Source organism: Herpailurus yagouaroundi, unplaced genomic scaffold (genome assembly GCF_014898765.1).
Source record: "Herpailurus yagouaroundi ecotype Mexico unplaced genomic scaffold, PumYag 29, whole genome shotgun sequence".
In the NCBI taxonomy this organism is placed as follows: domain Eukaryota; kingdom Metazoa; phylum Chordata; class Mammalia; order Carnivora; family Felidae; genus Herpailurus; species Herpailurus yagouaroundi.
Window position 1 is genome coordinate 41,388,547 of NW_024412377.1, and position 16,836 is coordinate 41,405,382.

Here is a 16,836-nt window from a genome sequence, read left to right on the forward strand (position 1 = left end):
CTTGTAGAGGTCCCTGCTCCAGGGGAATGACTTTTTCTCTTAAATCGGGTATATGTTCTTTTCAAAGAGAAAATGAGAAATTGGAGGCAAAGATAGTTGAGGAGAAGTACAATGGCTACCATCGTACTACCATTGAGTGAGAGACAGCCATGGAGATATATACATGGTGTCTACATCTTGGGAAGTACTTGTGTATTTTAGCATTCACAGGAATTGAAGCAATGCAGAGCATCCAAATCATAAGCTATACGACCCTGGACAAGCTATTTTCTCTGCACAGGCTTCATCTCAAAAATGGGCATAACCCATTTTACCTAATGCGTAGGATTGCAGTAAAGACTGGATATGAGATAACACATGTAAGTGCCAGGCCCCGTTTGATCTTTCAGCACAGAACCGTCCAATAGAAATAGCCAAGTCACATACGTAATTTTAAATTTTCTAAGAGCCACATTTTAAAAATTAAAAACAGGTGAAATCCATGTTAATCATATGTTTTATTTAATTATTGCATACAACATGTTCTCATTCTAGCGCGGAATCAATATAAAAATCATTAATGAGCTATTTTTCCCTCTTGTACTCACTCTTCGAAGTTCAAGTGTTATACTTACAGTATACGTCAATTCAAACTGGTTGCATTTCGTGTACTCAGTGTAGCTGTTGACCGCCATGTTGAGCCAGTGTTGACCCTGTTGACACACGTTGACCAGTATAGCCATGTGGCGCATAGTCCTAGAATAACAATGAGTTTAGTTTTAAACTTCATTTGCTTTGACTGAAGGCCATGGAAAAAGTAATGTCTCCAAAGCACTTAAAAGTTAAGCATTGAGACCTTGGGTGAGAAACTGGGCTAAAAATGGAAATGAAAGACCTATTGGCATCATTAATACCACGAGCATGGATGGCCACCACCAAGCCTGCAGCTTTTCCTAGGGGACCATCCGCTGGCTTAAGCCAGTATATCCACAAAGGAGTTATAGGAAAATACATTCCCTTAAATGAACGATTGCTATGATTACATGGATTTTCCCATGGGCTTATGAGAGAGCAAGAGAAATTACGCAATGCTTAGGATCCTGACTAAAGCCCGGTGACTTAATGGTTATTGTTATTATTTCTCATAACAATAATTAAAAGTTAATGAACAAGCAAAATGGTAATAATCATTAGACGTATGTAAACATAGTTTTATGTTAGTACTTGAACCAGAGAGCCACTGACAATGAATTGTGAAGCAAAAGAGGAAGATCATGGTGTGTGTGTGTGTGTGCGTGTGTGTGTGTGTTTGTCTGTCTACCTGTCCGTGTTTGACCAGAGGGGCCATGAGACCTGATAAGGAAAGACTGACTTAGCTATTGATCCAAGAATCCAAAAAGAAGGGTGCCTGGGTGGTTCAGTCGGTTAAGCATCCGACTTCGGCTCAGGTCCTGATCTCACGGTTCCTGGGTTCAAGCCCCGCGTCAAGGTCTGTAATGACAGCTCAGAGCCTGAAACCTGCTTTGGATTTTGTGTCTCCCTCTCTCTCTGCCCCCCCCCCCCCCACTTGCGCTCTATGACGGCAGCTAGAATTGCAGGGCAGGAATTGTTAAAGTATCGGAACTGTCCCCTGTGATACTTCGGTTGATCTATCCCAGCCAGCCTGTCGAATGAGCTTTCTCACAGCCCATAGGAAGCAGTCCACTGAAATTAAATCCTCTGCAGGGCTGCTCTGCAGTGGCAGCTGCCTCTTCTCGTTGCATCCACCCGTGACGTCTAGATAGCGAGAATGAGGATGTAAAATGGTTCCACCTTTGAATCGATGTATTTAGTCTTTTGATGAGTAAGATGGCAAGATGAAGAGCTCAGACCTGAATTATCCCAGACCTGGGCTTCGATGCTGGTTCTACCATCTGACCTGGAACCGAACCTCTCCAAATCTTCAGTCACCTGTAAAATGAAAACGTCGAGGTACCTCACTCACAGGAGTGTTGCCGACTTGAGTGAGGAGGGACACTCAAGCCTCTAGCCTCACTGCCAGTGTCTTGTTATTATTGTTGTTTGTTCTAAATTCTCTCCCTGCAGATTTTACTTTGCTCAAGGCACGTTTTTAATTTGGCAGATCATAACCAAGAATAAGCATTTGGGTGATTCTATACATCTTGCTTTATGTTATGCATTTAATTATTCTGGGTAGCTGGGGGAAAAAATTAATAAAAATGCCATCAAGGAAGGCAATTTTTTTGAAATGTTGTTACCATATTCAAACATAAAAATAGAAATGAGAAAAACCGTATTCTGGCTTCATGAGGAGAATCTTTAAGGTAGCACTGTGATCCCACTGAGCCACAATAGAATCTTCTGGGGATGGGAATTTAGTGGAAGGAATATAAGTTTTGAGCCTCATTCAAGGGAGTTTAGCTATCAAAATATGAACACATGGTCTCAACTGTCTCAGGGTTTCTGGCCCTGAGAGCTTCTCCAGCCTCCACTCTATGAACCTCAGAACTCTCATCTGTAAAGTAAGAGCATTGTACTAAGATCCCCGCTTTCCTTCACACATTTTAGGATTCTGCGTCTATAGTAGAATTGAATGTTTGCAGATCGTATTAATGAGCGTGTGACAAAATGAAAATTTCGAGCTCTTGAGGGTCCTCTCCCTGGAAGAGAGATCAACATTATCATTCTTGGGATCACAGGGTGCAGGATCAAGAGGAAATGACATGGGTGAGGGTAACAAAAAGCACATAAAGATTTAGGCAGAGAGAGGTCGGGGCGGGGGGCACCTGCAGTTTGACAAGGGGCAGGGAGAAAGCAAGAAAAGAGGGAATTTGAAGGTCCCTAGGGATTACGTTTCTCGTTCATGTTGTTGAGACACATCTACAAAAGATTTGCTTTATTTTTAGACGGTTGTAGACGGCTGGTCCTGTTGTGATGAAACACCAGTCCTAGACCAACCAAGTGGGCAGAGACATTCTCAGCACTCCTATTGGTTACAATCTAACCATCCCGTGGTCAGGCTTACGCCTTTTCAGATTGATACACCTGCTCTGATGCCCTGCATACTCTAAGGTAGTGTCTCATACGAGATGACTGAATATATCCCAACGGTGGCAATTTGACCCCTTTCACCTGGGAAAACCCAAGACCACAAATGTTTAGGAATTTCCTTTTCTTAGGTAGTTCAGAATTTTCTTTGCCTAGACCCACGCCCATCCTTTGTACGTGGACATCAGTGATGGGAAGACTGTCGTTTTTACTTTCCTGGGGTTTTAATGTCTTTCTCATCTTTTCCTCGTGCATTCCAACCATTCTTCATGCTTTCGAATTGAACCAGGAAAATAATTGGCCACTGATGAGAGATTTCCTCCCACTCTTTCCTCTCACCCTTTGTTGGGCTAACTCCAGGACAATTTTCGAACACAATTTAGGCATTGTCTCTCCGAAAGCTTCCTTGACCTCTCTCTTTAAACACAAAACCCCTTGCACAAAAGCATCACATCACTCACCACACTGTATTGAAAGGATTCATTTAGCGGCCCCTTCTCCTCCCTGGTAATCACTAGGTCTCATTCTCTTCCTTTCCCTCACTGCCTGGCACAGCCTCTGGTCCTGAGCAAGTCCCAACAAGGGTGTGTCACCCTCAGCCACCTGATGAACCAGGAATTTTGGAGCAGCTCTTGAAAACTCCCTCCCGGTCCATTTTTCTTTGCTGGAGCCCAAAGAGGAGGGGAAAATAGGGAAGTCCCTCTCTAGGTTCCCATGGAAACCGAAATAAATGCAGCAGCAATTAGAGGAGAAATGAATACACTAAAAATATCACTTGACAAAGTAAAAGGATGTCACTTCTTCAAGTGTTCACATTATACCTGCTGCCCTTTCTTTCCTTTAGGAGAATGTTTAGCACAGTTTATAAAATGATGGCTCTTTTTTTTTTAACGTTTTATTTATTTTTGAGACAGAGAGAGACAGAGCATGAATGGGCGAGGGCCAGAGAGAGAGGGAGACACAGAATCGGAAACAGGCTCCAGGCTCTGAGCCGTCAGCACAGAGCCCGACGTGGGGCTCGAACTCACGGACCGCGAGATCGTGACCTGGCTGAAGTCGGACGCTTAACCGACTGCGCCACCCAGGCGCCCCAATGATGACTCTTGTTGCTCACAAAGCTTACTTCCTCTGTCCTAATAGTACAATTCATGTGTATATCATTACGGACTGAATGTTCATGGCCCCCTCACATGCACATGTGGAAATCCTAACCCCCGATGTGATGGTATCGGGGAATGGGGCCTTTAGGGAGATAGTTAGGTCGTGAGGGTGAAGCCGTTATGAAGGGGACTTGCGGCCTTATAAGAAGACACGAGAAAGATGATTTCTCTTTCAGCAGCATGAGGATCAATGAGAAGATGGTAGTCTGAAACCTAGGAAGAAGACGCTCACCAGATACCAGATCTGCCAGCACCTTGACCTTGGATGCCCCAGCCTCCAGAATCGTGAGAAACCAATGGTTGCTGTTGAAGAATACTAGTCTATAGTATTCTGTCACAGCAGCCCAGACTGACTAAGAAATGAATACGTGTCATTCCACAGTCTGGATGTGTCTATGACCCTCTCCCTTCCTTTTATTCACTCAGTCATTTCTCACTGAGTGCCAACAGCAACATGCCAGACGACCATGACTGAGAGACGCAGAGGAGTCCTTCCCTCACAGAGTTCACAGTCTAGCAGAAGAAACAGATGACTTAAAAAGTAAGCAAACGAATAAATACAGCCTCACCAACTGTGCAGGTGACCTTCAGGAACGAACAAGGTACTCCGATGGAGAGTAATGGAGGGACAGTTGGGATGAGCAGGTGCAAAGAGCCTGAGGCAGAGAGAGTTGGGGGTTTGAGGGACGGAGAGAAGGCTTGTGTGGCTGTAGCAGAGTTGGACAGGTTGAGAGGAATTTAGGTTTTGTTCAAAGCGCAACGAGAAGTCATCAAAGCCTAAGCAAGGGCGTGTTGGTAATACGTTTTATTGATCATTGTGGTTGCTGCCTACAGAACAGTTTTGAGAGGGTAAGTACAAAACTGTGGAAGCCAGGTCTGAGGGTTCCCAGAAGTTCGCAAGAAATGCTGGTGTTTTAATTTTTTTTTAATGTTTATATTTATTTTGAGAGGCAGTGCAAGCGGGGGAGGGCCAGAGAGAATCCTACAGGCCCTGCACTGACAGCAAGGAGCCGGATGCGGGGCTCGAACCCACGAACCATGAGGTCGTGACCTGAGCCGAAACCAAGAGCTGGACACTTAACCGACTGAGCCACCCAGGCGCCCCGGTGGTGTTTCAGACAAGGATGATGGAAGTGAGACAGGAAGAAGTTGGATGCCCTTGACGAATCTCTTGCAAGTAGGCCCTTCAAGACTTCTTGTGTCCTTTCTCTGCTCAAAACCCTTTGATGGCTCCTCTTATCCCTCGGAGTGTCAGCAAAGCTCTTGCGGAGTCTGCCCCTTCCCCCACAGCTCTGTTCTCATGTCCTGCTCGTCCACGCTGACCTCTTTGCTGTTCCTTGAAAATACAAGCCATGCATTCGGCTCTTCTGCCTGAAATGATTTCCCCCAGGATGTTCGGACGTCCTCACAGTTCACCCTCTCAGCTTTTCTTCTCTTTGCTCAACCGTCTCAACAAAGCCCTCCATGACCATATTCTTTAAAACTGCATGCCCCCTGCCACCTGCAGCTTCCCTTATGACCCTTCCTGCCTTATTGCGTCTCTTGGCACTTTCCACCTTCTATCATGTTGTGTCATTTCATTTTTTATTTTGTTCATTATCTGACCCCCTTATGCTAGAACGGCATGGAGCTCCCATGAGATTCACCACAGTATGGAACAAAGTCTACACATGGTAAGGACTCAAAACATTTTGTTTTGTGGGAAGTCAGGGAAAGAATCAAGGATAGGCAGCTGTGAACAACTGGGTTCTGCTTTTCTTTTAATTAAAAAAAATTTTTTTTAATGCTTATTCATTTTTGAGAGACAGAGAGAGACAGAGCATGAGCAGGAAAGGGGCAGAGAGGGGGAGACACAGAATCTGAAGCAGGCTCCAGGCTCCGAGCTGTCGGCACAGAGCCCGATGTGGGGCTCGAACTCACGGACTATGAGATCATGACCTGAGCTGAAGTCGGACGCTCAAACGACTCAGCCATGCAGGCCCCCCTGCTTTTTTTTTTTTTAATGTTTATTTATTTTTGAGAGAGAGAAAGAGAGCAAGAGCAGGAGTGGGGGGTGGGAGAGGGACAGAGAGAGAGGGAGACACAGAATCCAAAGCAGACTCTAGGCTCCGAGCTGTCGGCACAGAGCCCAACGTGGGGCTCGAACTCACAGACCTCGAGATCATGACCGGAGCCAAAGTCAGACGCTTAACCCATGGAGCCACCCAGGTTCCCCCAACTGGGTTCTGCTTTTTAACGGGGTGGAAAAAACTGGAGGGAAGCTATTTTGATTCTACGGTAGAATTAAAACAAGCTCAGGTCCATTTTATTCTAGGACAAAGTCAGTGTTTATAATAAAATGGGAACGAACTTTGTTTGTTTGTTTGTTTGTTTTTGAGATGAGAAACATTGATCTTGAGGAAACGGTGAAAGCCCAGAGTAGAACAGCTAAAGGGAGTGTGGATGCTCCCTCTGTGTCCCTGTCTCCCTCCCCCGCCTGCTCCCTTCCTCACCCTGAAGCGACCTCCTTCTCCCTCCAGTGAGTCCTGCCTCCTACCTCCCCTGCTTTGTTGTCTCTGGCACTTCCTGCATTGGCTTAGAGTTGGCACTTTCAACCACTCATAATCTGGCTCCTAAATCCCTTGCAAACAAAAACAGTGTCTTCATCACGGAATAAAATCCTTCCATTAATTTTCCTGAACTCACCCTTCCAAGCCGCTCACCGTCTTACAACTATACGCACCATCCCCTGGGCTAATAAATCTAGACCACACACAAATCCCTTTCTACCTACCTGTTCAAGCCTTTCTCTCTTTTACAGGCCCACCTCCTTCCTCTCCATTATCTTTTGTAATCAACCATGGGATTCAGGCTGCAATGACAGGCAGGGAATAATAGTTAGTGGCTTTCCTAGGGACCAGGAAGGCTGCTTAGAAAGTCTTTGGTGAATGACATAAACACCAGCATTTCACTGCAGAGCTACGCGCTCATAAAAATGCATTCTTAATTGCTCCCTTAACACTTTCATCCTGATGCTAAGCATCCTGCTCCTTGCTGGCCTTTTGGAAGAGAACTCTTTTAATTTTTTGTTTGAATGACATCCTGTTGCAGAGAGGATTAAATGGGGTAATACGTGCAAAGCAATTAGGACATTGCCTGCCATCTAACAGATGCGCCATAAATGTTAACTATTCTGAGCTATCAAAGCCCTTTCCCTCCGCCTGTTGTCAGACCGGGTCTCATCCAAAAGGAGTCCCCCACAAAAGCATCCTCAAAACCGAGGGGAAGCCTTCCCCTTGCTGAAAGATTTCACACCTTAGAACCTGGTAATCTTAATCTGTTTTCAGCCAGGCAACTGATACAGGGGTTGAAGTTGGGTTTTTTGTTTTGTTTTGTTTTGTTTTGTTTTTTAAATATGAAACATTTAAGTTTAACAAAACCAGCTGGTTATTAAACCAAAAACCACAGATCTCAGTGTTTGTTGTGGTTTCTCCACTACAGACACACAGTGATGGGTAGAAAGTGAGAACTCAAGCCTGAAAAAGACCTGAAACATCCTTACCCAATTTTTCATTTTCTTTTCCTTATAGGAAACGAAGGTACAGAGGGAGAAAAGTAATTTGCCTAAGGCCGTGTTGGTGAGTTTGCGACTGAGCCAAGATGAAACCAAGGTTTCTGACCTGCCGTCTGGTGCCCTTCAGATTTCCTTCCCTCGCTGGCAGGGGGTTCCTCCGTGGAGCTGTAGTCAGATCTCATTCCACACAGGGACAGAGAGAGGGGAGCCTCAGGCTGTGGGGGAATCGCAGACCCTGACATCCCCCCCCCCCCCCCACTCACGCTAACCTCTCAGGCGCAAAGAAAGGCCAGAAACCAGTGCAAACTTCCTTGTTGGTCACGGGCACCTTGGATTAATCCAGAGTTGACCTAAACTGAATGCTAATTTGCAGAAGCAAGAGCAAACCAAGGATGCGGTAGGAATGGGCAAGGGAAGTTGGCATGCATCTTCCGCACTGTGCTTCTTTAAGGCCAGGACCGTGTTTTTCTGATCTTGCGTTTCTCAGTAAGTATTTGTTGAACGAATGAAAAATTCTCAGCCTTGCTCTAGCATTACCCTTAAACAATATGTTAAATGTGTCCTAAATCCCTGTCGGAGCATCGGATACCATTGCATTAATCTGACAGTGCAAGAACGAGGCAAAATTAAGATCTGAAAAATAATGCTGGCCCAAAACTATGCTCCAGATAAATGTGCCTAGTGGACTCATTTTCCAGCTCATTTGTCTTATCTAATGCAATTTCCTAGTTCTGTGTTTGTCTTAAAAGTCTCCTTATTTTGACAATTTTTAGACAGAGTGTACATAGTGCCTCCATGACTGAAGACAGACAGTAATCAAATGATTACCCAAATAAATGCATAACTACAATTGTAGTAAATCACACGGAATAGGGAACTCTGAGCAAGAAAAGTTGGATGTCTAAAGGTGAAGCTTTCAGAACGTGGAAGGAATGGTCTATTGTAACTCTTCTCCACATTTGAGTTTTGAGTTCAGATTTAGCTGCCTCCATTTTTTAAGTTTATTTCTTTATTTTGAAAGAGACAGACAGCACGAGTGGGAGAGGGACGGAGAGGGAAGGAGACAGAATCCCAAGAAGGCTCTGCACACCAACGGGGAGCCTGACGTGGGGCTCGAACTCACAAACCGTGAGATCATGACCTGATCTGAAGCCAAGAGTCAGACACTTAACCAACCAAGCCACCCAGGCGCCCCTAGCTGCCTCCATTTGAAAACCCAAGCAAGAAGTTATCCTATAGACTCCACAGTTAAGCTGATTGCTTTAAGTGCCATTTTTTAAGGGGCTCTGCTTTTCTTCAGAGCAGGAGCAGAAATAGACAAAAGGAAACTAGATTTCATTCCTTCATCAAATATTTACAGAGTCCCTGCTAGGTGTTAGGCACTTTGCTAGAGCTTAGGATACAATGGATAATGACACAGATTTGGTTGCTGATCTCTTGATGTTTACAGTCTTATAAGAGAGGTGGATGGTAATTACATGATCATACAAAGAAAGACATAAACACAAGCTATAAGCGCCAAGAAACACAAGAACTTATGAGAAAGCGTCCTTTAATTCCAATTAAGGTTCTTAAAGGGCTTTTGTAATGATTGAAATTCAAACTGAGCTTTTTTAGAAACCACTGTATTGAGGTATGATTGACATGTAAAAAGCTATGCATATTTAATATGTATAACTCGACGAATTTGGTGATAAACCTATATCTGTGAGACAATCACCACCATTTAGATAATAGACATGTCCATCACCTCCCAAAGTTTCCTCGTTCTCTCTTTATTATTATTGTTGTTGTTATTATAGTGTGTGTCTGTGTGTGTGTGTGTGTGTGTGTGTGTGTGTGTGTGTAAGAGCACTTGACATAGTATCTGTGCTCTCAGCAAATTTTAAATATATAGTATACTACATTGTTAGCTGTAGGCACGATGTCGCATAGTAGATCTCTAAAACTTGTTTATCTTGCATAAATAAAACTTTGTACCCTCTAACTATCGCCTCTGCGTTTCTCCCCCTTACACCATCCCTGAACTACCACCATTCTATCCCGTGCTTCTAGGAGTTTGATTATTCTAGATTCCGCATGTAAATGAAATTATACAGCATTTGGCTTTCTGTGTCTGGCTTATTTTGCTTAGCATAATATTCTCCAGCTCCATCCATGTTGTTACAAATGGCAAGATTTCCTTTTTTTTTTTTTTTTTTTATGGTTAAAACATAGCCACATACGAAAGAAAGAAGTTGGACCCTTATCTTATACACTCACAAAACACAAAAATCAACTCAAAATGGATTAAAGTCTTAAATGCAAGACCTGAAATCATAAAACTCCTAGAAGAAAACATTTCTGGTCTTGTTCCAGGCAATGGTTTTTTTTTCGGTTTTTGTTTTTGGTTTTTTTGGCTATGACTCTGAAAACACAGGCAAAAATAAACACGTGGGACTACATCAAACTAAAAAGCTTCCACAAAGAAAAGGAAACCACTAGCAAAATGAAATGACAACTTCTAGACGGGAGAAAGTAATTGCAAACTATAAATCTGAACACGAGTTGATAGCCGAAGTGGATAGGGGAATCCAACAACTCAATAGCAAGAAAACAAACAGCCTGATTTAAAAATGGGCAGAGGAAATGAATAGACAATTCCCCCAAAAAGACATACGAATGGCCAGCAGACACATGCAGACATGCTCAGTCAGGGAGATGCAAATCAAAACCAAATGAGATATCACCCCCCACCTGTCAGAATGGCTGAAATCAACACAAGAAACAAGTCTTGGATTTGGGATGAGCACTGGGTGTTGTATGGAAACCAATTTGACAATAAATTTCATATATTGAAAAAAAAAAAGAAACAAGTGTTGGAGAGAACGCAGAGAAAAGGGAACCCTTCCACATGTTGGTGGGATTATAATTTGGCATAGACATCATGGAAAACAACCTGGAGTGTCCTCAAAAAATTAAAAATAGAAGTAGCTAGTTGAGATTTAAAGAAGGGGTAATAGTTACCAAAGCAGAGAGGAGTACAGCACAGGTATAGATACTGGATAAACACTGCTATCAGACCAGTGTTTGTCCCTGGAAAATTACTTGACCTGATGATCACACTGTAAATGACAGGGAACTGAGATTCCAGAGTCATGGGTTAAATTGTAGGGCCAGGGGACCAATCTGGCCCTGATGCTTACTTTTGTACAGTTTATGGGATAAGACTGGTTTTTGACTTTTCAAAGGCTAAAAGAAATCAAAAGAAGAAAGGTAGTTTGTGAGGTACGAAAATTGTACCAAATGTAAATTTCAGTGTCCATAAATAGTTTCATGGGAACATGGCCGCACCCATTTGTTGATGCAGGTTTGAGTCATTCATTGCAACGAAAGACCGTAGGATCGGCAAAACCTGAATATTTGTTATCTCAACCTTTGGAAAAGATGTTCACCAATCCCTGGATTATAAGAAAGTGTTTGTTTTGTTTTGTTTTTTTGAGAAGACGTAATTGTCAGTATTGAGGTTGCCACTTGAGGGAAGGATTTATATGTTTAAAATAGTAGACTCATATTAGTTCCAGGAAAAGTCCCTTCAATTGGCCTGCTCTCTGGCCCCGGGTGTCCCTCAGAGATAACTTCACTTCCTTATAATAAACCGCTCTGTCCCTACTATGAGGAGGCAGTCACCTGCAGGGGTGGGGGGATTGGAGTGGCAGTGGCAGTGGCCTATCTGAAAAGAAGAACTGCCCTTGAGCCTTGTCACCTGTCACGTCAGAAGCAGACGGCCAGCGTCTGGTGACACGAAGGCTGCCAGGGCCCGTGACTCTCACTTAGGGTATAAAGGAAGTTCCATTACTTGGAATGTTAACATTCCCGGTACCCCCACTGTCAGGGTCAGTGACTCCCAGGCAGAGGGTGTGAACAAGGCACAACATACATGCTTGGCTGCCTTTTGCTCCGTGCACATCTGACAGCTTGCAGAAACAGGGCCAAGAAGTTTAAAACAGAAAATAATCCTGCTCCCGCTCCTCCCTTTGGGAGGAACCATACGAGGAAGGGAAGAATATACCAGGCAGAAGCATGTTTGAAGGCTCCCAAGCGAGAAGGAGCTCCAGGTGGTGGAGAACAGAAAGGAGACTGGTGTGCCTGGGGCTCAAAAAGCAGAGGTCAGAGTGTAGGAGACGAGGTCAGAGAGAAGCTGGCAGCAGGTCAGCCAGGCCTTCTGAGGATATGACCCCGCGTGACTTGCTAGGTCCTCAAAAGGGTCCCGTCTTCTGCCTGGTCCTCTTGGAACCCAGTCGTCACGCTGTGAGGAAGCAGGGAGCCTGCATGGAAAAGCTAGATGAGATGTTCCTGCGAACAGCCCCACAGTGACCCCAGCACAGTGGCTAGTGTTACCCTCCCGACGGAGGCAGGAGCCAGCCTTGACATGAATCCAGCCACAGCTACCAGTCCCTTCAAGCTTTTGTATTCCCACCCGAAGTCCCAGACACTGTGACGCAGGAGCAAGCTCCCCCCGACTCCCTGACCCCCAGAGCCCGTAAGCATAATAAAATGGCGGGAGGTGTTTATACCACTATTTTGTCGGGCAGCGAGGCATCAGACTCTACAGTGATCGGGAACCGGAGCAAGAGACTAAAAATCCTGGTTTCCTCAAATCCATTCTTGTCAACTGCCTTCCTTTTTAACTTCGAAGAATATCTAGCGGCAATCGTTTCCCCTTTGGTGTAGAACCTAACCACCTAGGATGACGTAGGACTCTTTACAGACCTTACTTAAGGCTTGTCCTACCAGTTCTGTTGCCAGGACCTCAACCCCCAAGTTCAACCCTTTCACAGAGCCCACCAACACACAGTATGTGTTTCCACTACGTGTATGTTTCCAATATGCATACGTCTCCAAAGCCAGTATGTGTTTCCAACGCCCTCTCAGGCACTGAACGGAATTTGGGATTTTATCTTCCCTCTCCTCAAAGTGACAGTTGATTTAAGGGGGGGCGGGGGGGGGAGAAAACTGGGAAGCCAAGATCACTGTTGGTAGCGACGGAAGATGAATAGAAATGAACGTTACGTGTTTTACCTCGCCGCAGGACAACTTGGACAAAACGAGCACCTGCTCACAGAGTGTCACCTTTCTCACAAACCTCAGGTGTGATTCACCCACTATTCCGTCTGCACACACATTCAACCAGAACCTTGCTCGCTTACTCATCAGGACCCGTTTTCTTAGGAACAGATCCCTCCCGGGATTGCAAGAAGTTTGACATCAACTGTCAGGTTTCCCCAAGGGCTGGCTGTGAATTGTTCCATGGGTATCTTTCTTGCCCACCACGTGCCTGTCCATCCTTCTTGCACGGACAGCACCAGGGGGAGGCTCTTAGCGAATAGGTAGGAGGAAGGAGAAAACGAACCGTCTTTCTGCTCTGGTTCTTCCTTGACCCCTGGCTTTGCAGCCTCTTCATTTACGAAGAGGAACAAGAAAGTAGCGGGATCCCTAGTGACCGATGGTTTCCCACTCACAGGGAGTGATGGCCTTCAAAGGGGAAAGCAATTTGCTCTGCTTTTGCCAGCCTTTCCTGCTGCTCTTTTAAACACTGTTTGATTTAAATATAATAGTGAGCCTTCTGGATCAAATACTTTTCATTTCCAAGAGGAGATCAATTCCAATTTGCTCCTGAAATTTGGCTTTCGTGAAAGAGCCTACTTTGCGGTCTCAGGGGATTCTGACTTTTGTAGCAGATCTCGCTGAGCTGCTGACGACTGAGGGGGAGTGTATGTGCAAGCCGTGGATGGAAAGCCTAAAGAGCCACACAAAAGGAAGGAGAATCCAGGGGACTGTGCCAGGAATATTTCTGAGCACTTACCAGGTGCCAAGCCACGGTGATCAACACACCGCCCACAAAAGATTCTGTCTTATTCCCCCAAAAGTTTCATGAAGTCCAGGGTAAAATTTTGTCACCATTTTGCAGATGAAGAAACTGGCGACTTGGAGAGCTCGAGTGACCTTCACGTAGTCACACAACCGGGTGGAGGCAAAGCTGGGATCCAGCCCAGGTCAAACACTCCAAAGCCAGCACTGATCAGAATCCACAGTGGACTCTGATGTGAAGCCAAGTTTGGGAACCAGGGAGGAAAGGCCTCCAGGTTTCACTCACTTCTTAATCGGGAAGCAGATCAGCCACACACACAACACGGTTTTGCAGGATGTCCGATCTCGGTTGGGGAATGCTAATCACTTCCCACAATGTTTGTAATTTTTCTTCTTGACTGTTTGGATATGGTTGTTTTTAAAAAACCCTTTAAAAAGTGCGTAGCACCTAAAAATACCCCCAGTAAACTATGTAATGTAGCTTCTAATTTGAACTCGCTTGGAATGGAAAGCATGGTAATCATACCAAAGGAGAGGCCGCCCAGTTTGGAGCTGGAAGGTCCGGGTTGTGATCCCCGCTCCGCCCAGATTTGCTGGGTGACACTGGGCAAAGAAGGCTACCCCCACTCCCACTTTGCCTCCTCTCCATGGGGCTGCCAGTCAAGGGCCCTTAACCTTTCAGCACTTGGGTGTGGCTCCATGACCCGTATCAGGTCAATGAGATCCTCTAGGAAAGTTCCAAGCATGGAATTCAAGAACAGACTGAAACTGGAGCATAGTAAACCCAACAAAAAGACTGGGCTCCAGACCTTTCTCCTCAGAGGCCCAGACCTGCTCTTTCTAAGGTCTGGTATGTCCACTTCCCTTGGAATCTGTGACTGACTCCAGATCCTCCCAATAAATTCCTCATTGGCATATAGTAGGCAGAATGGGTTTCTGTTGTTTAAAACCAAAAACCCTAACACAGTGCTTCTTAGAAGGAAACAAATCAAAACCACATCCTAAACTTTCCTAAACTCTCTTCAGGCTACTAATCCTGGCCACCTCATGGTCTTTATATTACTATCTTCTTAGGACCTTCCAATGCAGTCTGAAAAGGAAGAAAAAAAATCGGGCAATTTGGCATTTTCCTTAGAAGTTTCCAAAGTGAGTATCTGGGAAAGTTTGCCTGAAGTGTCCAGTCCTTCTATTTACTATGAAATCTACCTGGGGTCAAGTCTGAGGAGATTAGAATAAATTTGGGGGCTAGAGAAATCAGAATTCAAAATTATCCCTGCCACTTAAAAGTGCTTAACCTTGTGTGAGTTGCTCTGAGTCTGCTTCCTATCTGTAACACGAGTGTGGCAAAATGATTTATCAAGACGTTACATAGTGTTCTGTTCACACTCTTACCTTCCATAACTCCCCATGAATATATGCATGTGTGCAAATACACATGCATTAACACAAATGCACATGCACAAACCCTCACACACAAGTATATACACAGAACTCCAAGAGCAAGAACTCCAAAAATTTCAGGCTCTTTTGTGACTCTTTGACTTAGAGCCAAAAAAAAGATACCTGAAAATAAGATATCTGTTCCCGGGCCTGGAACTTCTGGAGTGATCTGTACTGGGGGGTTGGGAGGGTGGGGTACTAGAAGAAGGCCATTCCTCAAGACAGGGAAGAGGACAAGGTCTTTGGGTTCCATACAGTAGGTACTTTGGCCCTGATTCCCAGACTCCTCTCCACCGAGGGACTAGGACCACAGAAGGAATGTTCAGAGGGTAAGTGTGGTCTCAGCAAAGATTCTGCTCCAAGCTTAGCATGTAAGGCACTGAACTTCCCATATCAAGGACCCATGCAAATGTGGATAAAATAGGCATGAGTGGCTACCATGGGGCACTGGGACCAGAGGATTTGTATGTGACTCTAGAAAGGGAGGAAAACTCCCACAAAATCATGGGGATTGAATTTCCTGTCTTGCTGTTAAGATGAATCAGATTTCCTTTGATCAAAAGAAAAAAAATTGACATTTCTTGTCATCTATATGTTGTGTGTGTGTGTATACATATATATGTGTGTGTATATATATATACATATACATATATAATAGTGTATATATAATAATATAAATATATATATACTATATATATAATAGTACATAATATATATTCTATATAATATTATATACATCTAGACTCCAGTGATGGCTTACAAGAATGAAATTATGGAATACACAACATTTACCACTTGCTTTTTTTTTTCAACTAACAGTGTATTTTGGAGGCTCCTGGGTGGCTCATAGTTTAAGCATCCGACTTCTGCTCAGGTCATGATCTCACGGTTCATGGGTTCAAGCCCTGTGTCGGGCTCTGTGCTGACAGCTCAGAGCCTGGAACCTGCCTCAGATTCTGTCTCCTTCTCTCTCTCTTCCCCTCCCCAGCTCACACTCTGTCTCTTTCTCTCTCAAAAATAAATAAACATGAAAAAATTTTTAAAAATGTATTATGGATCCTCTCCGTGGCAATACATATAAATCTGTCTAATTACTATTTAACAGAAGTAGTACATGCTACTGGTTAAACAAATTTCATATGTGGAAGATGTAAACTACAAAATAACACTGTCCCACCCGGCTGCGGAAGTAACCACTGTTCATCATTTCATGTTTCCGTCTGAATAATTTCAGCGTATACGCGCATATCTTACGTCTGCTTTGAACTAATCTTAACTGCTCGGGTATTGTGGTCCCCGTCTCTTCCCCACGTGTCGCTATGTGACCTATCTATCACCCAGAAGACCCTCCAGTCTGAGTTCTAATCCGTTCCCTAAACGGAAGAGCAGTGAGACACAGGGACCCTAGGAAAAATTTCTGCTTCTAAACAAGCCTGATATTTGGTCTTCTAAATATTTTTGGAAGCCATAAGTAGCAGACAGTGATTAATACAAGAATATGCAGGCTACTGAACAAAACATACATAGTTCGGAGTGTTACCTGGTGTAAAAAACTGTCCATAAGTGGCTTTTTTTTTTTAATTTTTTTTCAACGTTTTTTATTTATTTTGGGACAGAGAGAGACAGAGCATGAACGGGGGAGGGGCAGAGAGAGAGGGCGACACAGAATGGGAAACAGGCTCCAGGCTCTGAGCCATCAGCCCAGAGCCTGACGCGGGGCTCGAACTCACAGACCGTGAGATCGTGACCTGGCTGAAGTCGGATGCTTAACCGACTGCGCCACCCAGGCACCCCATAAGTGGCTTT

General features: G+C 44.4%; 1 long non-coding RNA gene across 1 annotated transcript in view; it reads right to left on the reverse strand.

Moving 5' to 3' along the window:
- Positions 1-550: 550 nt before the first annotated feature.
- The window catches only part of LOC121044769 (uncharacterized), a 55,538-nt gene continuing 39,252 nt past the window's right edge, over positions 551-16,836 (reverse strand). Inside the window, exon 3 of the long non-coding RNA XR_005797475.1 lies at positions 551-735. This is a non-coding gene — a long non-coding RNA (uncharacterized LOC121044769). The remainder of the gene's footprint in view (positions 736-16,836) is intronic.